Source organism: Carassius gibelio, chromosome B19, assembly GCF_023724105.1.
Source record: "Carassius gibelio isolate Cgi1373 ecotype wild population from Czech Republic chromosome B19, carGib1.2-hapl.c, whole genome shotgun sequence".
Classification (NCBI taxonomy): domain Eukaryota; kingdom Metazoa; phylum Chordata; class Actinopteri; order Cypriniformes; family Cyprinidae; genus Carassius; species Carassius gibelio.
In genome coordinates, this window is record NC_068414.1 from 10,964,803 (window position 1) to 10,976,913 (window position 12,111).

At 38.8% G+C, this 12,111-nt stretch overlaps 1 long non-coding RNA gene across 1 annotated transcript; it reads left to right on the forward strand.

The window, feature by feature from the left end:
* The first annotated feature begins 530 nt into the window (after positions 1–530).
* On the forward strand, positions 531–5,066 carry LOC127979309 (uncharacterized). The gene is made up of 2 exons (XR_008158774.1): positions 531–1,252; positions 4,447–5,066. It is a non-coding gene; the product is annotated as an uncharacterized LOC127979309 (long non-coding RNA).
* Positions 5,067–12,111: the final 7,045 nt, after the last annotated feature.

Consider the following 12,111-nt stretch of genomic DNA (forward strand, 5'->3'; position numbering starts at 1 on the left):
CTAAAAGAGCCAATGTCACACCTCTCTTTATCTTCTTGCACTGACTTCCGGTTGCTCGCATCAAGTTCAGGACATTGATGCTTGCATATAGAACAGCCACAGGTTTAGTATCCCTCTACTTCCACTCACTACTATGAATCTACATCCCCTCCAGAAGTCTGAGATCCACCAGTGAGCAATGCTTCATGGAACCATCACAGAGAGTCTCAAAATCACAAAAAAAAACATTCTCGTTCACCATTACTAGCTGGTGGAAGGATCTTCCCACCCCTAACCGGAATGCTGAATCCCTGGCAATTTTCAAGCGACAGTTCAAATCTCATCTCTTTCAAAGCTACTTGAATTCATCATAAAAAAATTAAATAAAAAACGTTCTCTTTATTTATTCCTTCTCTTTCTAGCTTGTACTTATTTGAACAATGCCTAAAACTTGGTATTACAAGCACTTCCCGTATGTGTTTCCCTTTTTTAAAAAGAAATGCTTTATGTATGCCCAGTTGTATGTCACTTTGCATAAAAGCTCAGGGATTCCTGTACATTGTCCGGTTCCAGCAGAGCCCCTGCAGCAGGGCAACTGGGTGACGGTGAGGCAGCGTAGTCGTGGGTCAAAACACCGCTCTTCTGTTCCGATCAAAACATTAAACAGGTTCTCCCCACTCAGTGATGCACCCACTGAGAAACCTGATGAAAGTGCTCTAGTTATTGGCGATTCTATTGTACGGAACGTGAATATAGAGACACCAGCCACCATAGTCAAATGTTTACCGGGAGCCAGAGCGCCTGACATCTTGGCAAATTTAAAAGTGCTGGCTAATGCTAAACGTAAATACAGTAAGATTGTTATTCATGCCGGCGCTAATGATGTTCGACTTCGCCAGTCGGAGATCACTAAAAATAACTTTAAAGAGGTGTGTGAACTTGCAAGCACGATGTCAGACACTGTAATATGCTCTGGTCCCCTCCCTGCTTACCGTGGTGATGAGATGCATAGCAGATTGTCATCACTCAATGGCTGGATGTCTAAGTGGTGCCCACAGAATAACATAGGTTATATAGACAATTGGACGAGCTTTTGGGGCAGACCTGACCTGTTTAAAAGAGATGGTCTTCATCCCTCCTGGGGTGGCGCCACTCTTCTGTCTAGAAATATGGCAAATAGTCTTAGTGTTTATACTTGACTAACTGGGGCCCAGGTCAGGAAGCAGACAGACTGGCTAAACCGACCGTCTGCTAGCTGCCTCCCGTCACAGAGGTCACTTAATTCTCAGCACATAGAGACTCTTTCACCTAGATATCACACTATAGAGACTGTGTCTGTTCCCCGAACTAGAAAATACAAAAAACGTCCAAACCAAGTTAAGGTTAACAATTTAATTGAGGTTCAACAAATAAAAAACAAATGCAATATGGATAAACAAATGATAAAGATTGGCTTATTGAATATCAGATCCATTTCTACGAAAACACTTTTTGTAAATAATATGATAACTGATCATAATATAGATGTGCTCTGCTTGACAGAAACCTGGCTAAAACCTGATGATTACATTATTTTAAATGAGTCCACCCCCCAAGATTATTGTTATAAACACGAGCCGCGTCTAAAAGGCAAAGGGGGAGGTGTTGCTTCAATTTATAATAACGTTTTCAGGATTTCTCAGAGGGCAGGCTTCAAGTATAACTCGTTTGAAGTAATGGTGCTTCATATAACATTATCCAGAGAAACCAATGTTAATGATAAATCCCCTGTTATGTTTGTACTGGCTACTGTATACAGGCCACCAGGGCACCATACAGACTTTATTAAAGAGTTTGGTGATTTTACATCCGAGTTAGTTCTGGCTGCAGATAAAGTCTTAATAGTTGGTGATTTTAATATCCATGTCGATAGTGAAAAAGATGTATTGGGATCAGCATTTATAGACATTCTGAACTCTATTGGTGTTAGACAACACGTTTCAGGACCTACTCATTGTCGAAATCATACTCTAGATTTAATACTGTCACATGGAATTGATGTTGATAGTGTTGAAATTATTCAGCCAAGTGATGATATCTCAGATCATTATTTAGTTCTGTGTAAACTTCATATAGCCAAAATTGTAAATTCTACTTCTTGTTACAAGTATCGAAGAACCATCACTTCTACCACAAAAGACAGCTTTTTAAGGTGTCTTCCTGATGTATCCGAATTCCTTAGCATATCCAAAACCTCAGAACAACTTGATGATGTAACAGAAACTATGGACTCTCTCTTTTCTAGCACTTTAAATACAGTTGCTCCTTTACGCTTAAGGAAGGTTAAGGAAAACAGTTTGACACCATGGTATAATGAGCATACTCGCACCCTAAAGAGAGCAGCCCGAAAAATGGAGCGCAGCTGGAGAAAAACAAAACTAGAGGTATTTCGTATTGCTTGGCGGGAAAGTAGCATATCCTACCGAAAAGCATTAAAAACTGCTAGATCTGATTACTTTTCTTCTCTTTTAGAAGAAAACAAACATAACCCCAGGTATTTATTCAATACAGTGGCTAAATTAACGAAAAATAAAGCCTCAACAAGTGTTGACATTTCCCAACACCACAGCAGTAATGACTTTATGAACTACTTTACTTCTAAAATCGATACTATTAGAGATAAAATTGCAACCATTCAGCCGTCAGCTACAGTTTCGCATCAGACAGTGCACTATAGACCCCCTGAGGAACAGTTCCACTCATTCTCTACTATAGGAGAGGAAGAATTGTATAAACATGTTAAATCATCTAAACTTACAACATGTATGTTAGACCCTATACCATCTAAGCTCTTAAAAGAGGTGCTTCCAGAAGTCATAGGTCCTCTTCTGACTATTATTAATTCCTCATTGTTATTAGGACATGTCCCCAAAACCTTCAAACTGGCTGTTATTAAGCCTCTCATAAAAAAGCCACAACTTGACCCCAGAGAACTAGTTAATTATAGACCAATCTCGAATCTCCCTTTTCTGTCCAAGATACTAGAAAAGGTGGTATCCTCACAATTATATTCCTTCTTAGAGAAAAATGGTATATGTGAGGATTTCCAGTCAGGATTTAGACCGTATCATAGTACTGAAACTGCTCTCCTTAGAGTTACAAATGATCTGCTCTTATCATCTGATCGTGGGTGTATCTCTCTATTAGTTTTATTGGATCTTAGTGCTGCGTTTGACACAATTGACCACAACATTCTTTTGCATAGACTTGAACACTTTGTTGGCATCAGTGGAAGTGCATTAGCATGGTTTAAATCGTACTTATATGACCGCCATCAGTTCGTAGCAGTGAATGAAGATGTATCATATCGATCACAAGTGCAGTATGGAGTACCTCAAGGCTCAGTTCTAGGGCCGCTACTCTTCACGCTTTATATGTTACCCTTGGGAGATATCATCAGGAAACATGGTGTTAGCTTTCACTGTTATGCTGATGATACGCAGCTCTATATTTCCTCGCAGCCCGGTGAAACACACCAATTTGAAAAACTAATGGAATGCATAGTCGATATAAAAAATTGGATGACGAGTAATTTCTTACTGCTAAATTCAGAAAAAACAGAGGTGTTAATCATAGGGCCTAAAAACTCTACTTGTAATAACCTAGAACACTGTCTAAGACTTGATGGTTGCTCTGTCAATTCTTCGTCATCAGTTAGGAACCTAGGTGTGCTACTTGATCGCAATCTTTCCTTAGAAAGCCACGTTTCTAGCATTTGTAAAACTGCATTTTTCCATCTCAAAAATATATCTAAATTACGGCCTATGCTCTCAATGTCAAATGCAGAAATGTTAATCCATGCATTTATGACTTCAAGGTTAGACTACTGTAATGCTTTATTGGGTGGTTGTTCTGCACGCTTGGTAAACAAACTACAGCTAGTCCAAAATGCAGCAGCAAGAGTTCTTACTAGAACCAGGAAGTATGACCATATTAGCCCGGTCCTGTCCACACTGCACTGGCTCCCTATCAAACATCGTATAGATTTTAAAATATTGCTTATTACTTATAAAGCCCTGAATGGTTTAGCACCTCAGTATTTGAATGAGCTCCTTTTACATTATACTCCTCTACGTCCGCTACGTTCTCAAAACTCAGGCAATTTGATAATACCTAGAATATCAAAATCAACTGCGGGCGGCAGATCCTTTTCCTATTTGGCGCCTAAACTCTGGAATAACCTACCTAACATTGTTCGGGAGGCAGACACACTCTTGCAGTTTAAATCTAGATTAAAGACCCATCTCTTTAACCTGGCATACACATAACATACTAATATGCTTTTAATATCCAAATCCGTTAAAGGATTTTTAGGCTGCATTAATTAGGTAAACTGGAACCGGAACACTTCACATAACACCGTACTTTCTACATCATTAGAAGAATGGCATCTACGCTAATATTTGTCTGTTTCTCTCTTGTTCCGAGGTCACCGTGGCCACCAGATCCAGTCTGTGTCCAGATCAGAGGGTCACTGCAGTCACCCGGATCCAGTACGTATCCAGACCAGATGGTGGATCAGCACCTAGAAAGGACCTCTACTGCCCTGAAAGACAGCGGAGACCAGGACAACTAGAGCCACAGATACAGATCCCCTGTAAAGACCTTGTCTCAGAGGAGCACCAGGACAAGACCACAGGAAACAGATGATTCTTCTGCACAATCTGACTTTGCTGCAGCCTGGAATTGAACTACTGGTTTCGTCTGGTCAGAGGAGAACTGGCCCCCCAACTGAGCCTGGTTTCTCCCAAGGTTTTTTTCTCCATTCTGTCACCGATGGAGTTTCGGTTCCTTGCCGCTGTCGCCTCTGGCTTGCTTAGTTGGGGTCACTTCATCTACAGCGATATCGTTGACTTGATTGCAAATTAAAACCGACACTATTTCAACTGAACAGAGATGACATCAATGAATTCAATGATGAACTGCCTTTAACTATCATTTTGCATTATTGAGACACTGTTTTCCAAATGAATGTTGTTCAGTGCTTTGGTGCAATGTATTTTGTTTAAAGCACTATATAAATAAAGGTGATTGATTGATTGATAAAAGCATCTGCAAAATGAATAAATCTAAATGTTGACACACAGTCCAATCTATGCACTGTTTAAATATATAATATGAGCATACAGATGACATTGTATCCTCATTGAGATTTTATGATGTACTAAACCTTCTGTTAAGGAGCATATAGCCTTGATTGCATGGTTTTTGACTACATAAACTCTACATATCTCAAATTCACATTGAGAAGCTTCCTGCAAGTGCTTTGTCCTTCTGCATCTTACTGCCTAACAACTCTTAGGATCTTTTGATTGTCCATATTTCTTTAGTTGCAATGCCTTGTCATAATTTCATGATTTAAACATAATGCAAGTATTTATTATTATTATTATTATTATTGTTATTATTATTTATTTATTTATTTATTTATTTATTTTGCTGCTAAAAATGATCCATCAGGAAGGGATATTCTTTTTTTTATTTAAAGGGGGGGTGAAATGCTATTTCATGCATACTGAGTTTTCTACACTGTTAAAGAGTTGGATTCCCATGCTAAACATGGACAAAGTTTCAAAAATTAAGTTGTACGTTTGAAGGAGTATTTCTGTTCCAAAAATACTCCTTCCGGTTTGTCACAAGTTTCGGAAAGTTTTTTTTCGAGTATGGCTCTGTGTGACGTTAGATGGAGCGGAATTTCCTTATATGGGTCCTGAGGGCACGTCTGCCGGAAGACCGCGCGCTCCCGTATAGCACAGCACTGAGAGCACAACAGACTTCACTGATCAGAGCGAGAGCGTCGCGAAATATCACAAAAGGAGTGTGTTTTTGGTTGCCAGGGCAAGACAACCCTGCACAGATTACCAAAAGAGAAACAGCATTAAGGGACCAGTGGATGGAGTTTATTTTTACAGAGCATAAACGGAGTTGTGCAAGTGTTTGTGTTTGTTCCCTGCATTTCAAAGATGCTTGTTTTACAAACAAGGCCCAGTTTGACGCCGGATTTGCACATCGTTTATTTCTTAAGGATAATGCAGTCCAAACGAAAAAGGGTCACGATCGTGTGTTGGAACCGCATGCGGTGAGTAAAACTGCTTCAAATATCTCTGTGTTATTAACTTAGCTGTTGGCGTGTAAGCACATCAAGTAAACAACATGCGATGTTGTCATCAAACTGCACGAGTAAAACTGCTTCAAATATCTCTGTGTTGTTAACTTAGCTATCGGCGCATAAGCACATCAAGTAAACAACATGCGATGTTGTCATCAAACTGCACTTTCCACATGTACAGCTTAAAAGAAAAAAAAAGACGACAAAGAAAGTGGAACTTAGTCATTTTCCAAAACCGCTAAGCAAATATATACAGTTTCAGTACATACCACATAGAGACTGATTGCTGATGCTGCTCTTGTTCAATTTCAGCCTCTGGATCTGATTCTGGATCATAAATATACGCTGAATCTGACTGTTAGCCATGGTTTGTTTCGGTTGGTTTTGTCCTCACAGTGTCACAGCTTCCAGACGTGCTCAACACAAAAGCCTACTGGCGCTCGTGATTCTTTAGCTCCGCCCACACGTCACGCCTCCAGGCACTCGTGTTTTTCCGGGGAAAATCGGTACAGACTAGGGATGTCAAATTTCGATTATTTCCATGATCGATCGTCGTTTAAACTAACGATCAATTAATCGATTAATCGTTAACCATAATACTGCAAAATGCGTCTATTGCAGGCACGCAGTCAGCGGTATGACAGGATGTGCAAAAGCCACACACACACACACACACACACACACACACACAAAACGCTTTCTCACTTAAATTAAAGAGGTTTTAGTCTGAATAAAATGCTAGTAGCAGGATTATAAAATGAATAGATGCGATTATGATCATTTGATCAAATGAAGAGAGCGCGCCATACTTTTGAGGTCATTTTACTTTGTTGACAGTTTCCAATCCCGCACAGAGAACGCTGAACGCGCCTCTTCAAATGGTTTTGTGGTGCTCGTTGTTGTATTTTAAAGCACAATTGCAATGTTTTCAACTGACATTATTGTATTTAAAATAAAATTATCCGAAATGTGGAGCGCGTGTGACAGCGCTGCACATTAAGTGAACTACATCGGCGCTGCTGCACCAAAACACAGTTGCTCACATTAATTTGATCCTGCTGGATTCTGTCCTAGAAAATGCAGATTTTTAAAAATCCAGCATACAGCGCATTAGATCGTGACAGTGCATGCGTGCAGACGAGGATGAGCGAGCGCGGCTTTGGCTAGATTTATTTGGAGGTTATTGCTCATGTCTCATTCGGCACAAATCGAAATGTTTCCATATTCGCAATGTATTTGAATGTTAAACTATTATTTTTATGTAAACTAGGCTTGTACTTAACACGCATTCGCATATAGACGGAAAAGATGATCCTCTTCATATGAGCAAAAACATCCTTGGCATAACAGCAGAGTGACAGTATACAGTATACAGTATACAGACCGAGTATACTACGGTCTATTTAAACTGACCAGTGTAACCTTTTAATGTTTAGTTGACATTTTATTTTGATAATGAACAGACTGCGATGTAAATTTGAATCGCTAGAATATACGTGTGCAGCAGGCTCCGGCGCGATCGAAACAGCTGAGACATAAAAAAAATATTTTTTTTCCGCAAAAGTGTTTACTTTCATTTGTGCACACTCACAATACAAACAGAAGATTTGTGCTCTTGTAAAATAAAGCAAACAAACAGAATGCGTTGTCATTTTTTTTTTTTTGTGAACTTATGGAGCGCCCACACTTCTGTTTTAAATCCGTTAATCTTAATTATTTAAGTCGGATATATTTCGCATAGCCTATTTAAAAAAAAAAAAAAAAAAACATGAAAACAAATTGTTATTTTTATGTTGGGCCTATAACTTAGTAGGCTATAAATTTTCCTTAAAGCATCCCATTTTGTCCCAGGGCTTAGAACCTGTGCCCTAGTCAGGTCCATGCAGAAACTTGTGAACAATGCTCGGCGTCACCGTTTAGTGACAGCAGTGAATGCTCCAGGAATGTGTCGGTCACAGCGCCTATTAAACGCTGTTTTGAATCCAGCAATTATTTATTTAGAAATGATAAGATCTGATTATGACAAGTGTGGTATAAAAGCTTTGTTTATTAGAGGAATAATAGGTCAACTGGAAAATGTTAGATCGCGACCATGCTTTTGGACCCCATAGTCTTCATTTACGCGGCTTTGTTCTGGTTTGCCGGTTGGTCACGAATTTGCACAAATTCAGTATATTTAGGCATTGTTTCTTTTCCTAAATCTTCATAGTCTAACCCTCTAATTTCCCAGGTTTATTTTATTATCTTTCGCTTTTAATAACTGTTTTCGCATCTCTTACTGTGGTAAACATGGGAAGGGAAATTAAAGATTTCATGAATTAAGAATTCGTTCGATTTATTAATTTGTTCCCTTATTTCACTTAAATCATGGGTTATTTAGGGAACAAAATTAATGAAACATCTACAATTGCCACATTAATAATTCGTAGGAATGAATTAACAAGTTGTAGGAATGAATAGACTACCTGTCCTGTCACTGTGTCCCGCAGCCCTGCAAAGCGCACGATATAAAACAGTTATCTGATGAAATGATTAGTAACTACATTTCTATTGCATTTAATGTTGAAGAACTTTTATGTTGTTTCTATTTTAATGTACTTTAAAGTTTAAATCACATTAAAAGCTTAATTTGTACATTGTGAATGAATGATGATGCTTTTATATATCGTCACCGTCACTCACAGCCGCTCGCACGTGTTGAGTGCGCATGAGCCGCACGCAGCCCAACATTGAATCGGTTAACCGACCATCGATAGCCTTAATCGATTGCATCTCTTATCGACAATTAATCGATCATCGATTAATCGTTGACATCCCTAGTACAGACTATCTTTCTCTTATGAATATAATAAAACTAAAGACTTTTTGGAGTTATGAAGGATGCAGTACTACTCTATATGTACTCAAGATTAACAGGATATTGAGTGAAAACGAGCATTTCACCCCCCCTTTAAAATGCATCCATGCAAAGTACATATCATGAACAAGAATGAACGATTAGCAATGTACAATTCAAACTCATTTAGTATTCAGTTGCATTTTTCCAACTCTTTTCCCCTTGAATAATTAGTTTCTGCAAAACACCTTGTGTGAACAACATTTAACAGTAGTAAGTAATAGAGCTGTAGTCAAGTCCGGCTTTGTCGAGTCCAAGTCAAGTCCAAGTCCAGGACTAGTCGAGACCGAGTCAAGACCGAGTCCAAAGAGGTTCGAGTCCAAGTCAAGTCCAAGTCCAAAAGTTTCGAGTCCAAGTCCAAGACCGAGTCCAAATGAAAGAAAAAAGGGTCCTCTTCAAGACCACATACTTAACTACTGATAATGTTTGTGATGCGAGAGAAAGCATATCTCCTATTCTAAGAAAATCATTTTACATTATTATTTGTAATGATCAAAAAGCATGTGCAAAGTAACAACTCTGTAGGACAGGGGTCTCCAAACTACATCCTGGATGGCCAATGTCCTGAAAAGTTTAGCTCCAACTGGCCTTAAAACACCTGGAAGATTAGTGTATCTAGTAAGAGCTTGATTAGGTTCAAGTGTGTATAATTAAGGTTAAAGCTAACAGGGGCGTTAAACAAGATCCCGGGCCCTATGCATAGGCAGTCCTGACGGGCCCCCATGGCCCCCACCCATGAAAATATCCAGGTAAAAAATATATATTTCAGATTCATACTTTTCAAGGGCCCTCTCTTCCTTTGGGGCCCTGGTAATGAGTATTGGTTTTACCCCCAGTCCGACCCTGGGAGCTAAACTTGGATAAACAAACAAAGTTTGGAACTGTAAGGTCAAATAATTTTTATGTACTTTATTTTTTGTTGACATTATATCTGTAGTCAAAAATTTATATGACTATGCCTAATTGGCACAGTGCACAGACACACGCAAAGCTCGGGATATGACAAATGCGCGCAGCAAGGCTAGAATGGATACGTTTGGCTCTACTGGACAGGCGCACATAAATACAACGAAATTTTTGTCATACCGTAGGAGTGCTTGCATAGACTAGTCGAGCTCTGTCGGAAACAATCGACTACTCCAGCATGCATTAACCATAATGCATACAAAGTGTTTGCAAGTACGACGTGAATTTTAGAATTACAATATTGCGTGGAGCTGTTACTATATGACCTTATCTATGTTGCATGTAAAAATAAAATATGTAGGCCTAATGTGATAATTAGGGTTGTGCCTGAAGCCGAATACCTTATTCGGAATGGCAAGGATAATGGCTTAAAAAACGAATAACGCACAAGGAATAATTCTGCCTAAATACTCGGCTAAACCTGACACAGTCTGGTGTTTGCTAGATAACAGGTGAGCCAGGGCATCAGCGCCAGAAGTGAATGAATGTAAACTTTATGAGTGAAAAGAGCGCAAATCAAACACCCCATTGTTTTGTTTACTAAATACAGTACTTCTACATTTAAAAAATAATTACTGCATGTGCTTTTTTAAAACACACACACATTTTCAAAATAAAAATTTTGTGCCTCTCTCTGTGCATCTCTCAGAAATCAGAGCGTTGCAAGAGTAATTTTACCTATAATAATACATCATAGCTACACGTTATATTATTTGTATATATTTAAAAGGCAAATATTGAAAGCTTAGGCTACCATATGATACGAATTAATGGAATAAGCACAGCGCGCTCGCCAATCAAACGGCCGCGCTGCGCGTCTCAGTCTCTCAAAAACCAAACCAGTTCTCTCTCAAGAGCAGGCTAATAATGAGCTTCGATACGGATACATTGTCTACTTGTCCTACATGTTTGCATCTTTACCTTTTGCTGGTTTGCGCGGAACACACACATCTGTTTAGTGAAGTTCATTAACATTAAGACTCGCTTAAAGTGTTCTGCGTAATGAGAATGTGTGCATTGAATGGATTCAGTCGTGTTCAAATGATCACTATGACACGTTTGTCATGACATCTCTCTGCTTGCATGATAAATATTATTTTAGAATTTAATAATTATTTCAGTTTAACACGACATACTTGTTCAGTGATAACTACGAAAAAATATATAAAAAGTCATAACAGTCTTATCAAGTAACTGTACGATGTTGTATCCGAATGCAGATAGGAAAAATTTTGTGATTGTTACAGATACAAATACTGGCTGTTACATGAAAATGTAAATATGTAATGTCATAATTATAAAAATTTTAAAATTTACATATGTAATTGTTGCATAAGGCTATACATTAATACGCTTTTATTGATAAAAAGGCTATCTAGGTGTAGACGTAAATAAAACACAATCTAACAGGTAGAAATTAAATTAGAAACATCTAAACTTTTCAGGTCGCAGTAAGTGCACCACTGGTCATGCACATCCTTTCCCGGAACAATACTGAAAGCTAAGGCAAGATGGAGAAACAGATGATCATAGTTGTACAAGGATAGCCATTTTTTAAATGAATCTATTAGCAGAGCTGCTGCAAGTGATTTTAAGTGCTGGAATTCCATTTATTCTTTGCTGAAACTTCTTCGTCATCATGGAGAGCGGGTCATGGTTGCCCAGCAACAGCAGACGCCACTGGAGCGCGAGCGCAGATTACAGAGTGCTTTGGAAATAAGGAGAGCGGTGCTCCTAGCGTTTTCCACACGTTTTCAGTCGCGACATCATGCAAATGTGGTTTTGTTTTGAAGGAGAATTTTTTTTTTTTGCTGGACTCGGTCGAGACCAACTAGAAGACTTGGCGAGTCCAATGGCCAAGTCCGAGACAAGTCCAAGTGCAAATTCAACGAGTCCGAGACAAGTCCGAGACGACAGAAAAATGTCTCGAGTCCGGACTCGAGTCCAAGACCGGACTCGAGTACTACAGCCCTAGTAAGTAAAGTATAACTTATCAAAAAATGAAGTAAAATTCTTTAACATTCTTTAACATACAGTACCTAACCCAGGTCATTATGAAAAGTGTAAATAAGCAATTAGTTGTATTATTTACCTGAAAGGTGTAAACAACTATTACAACTAT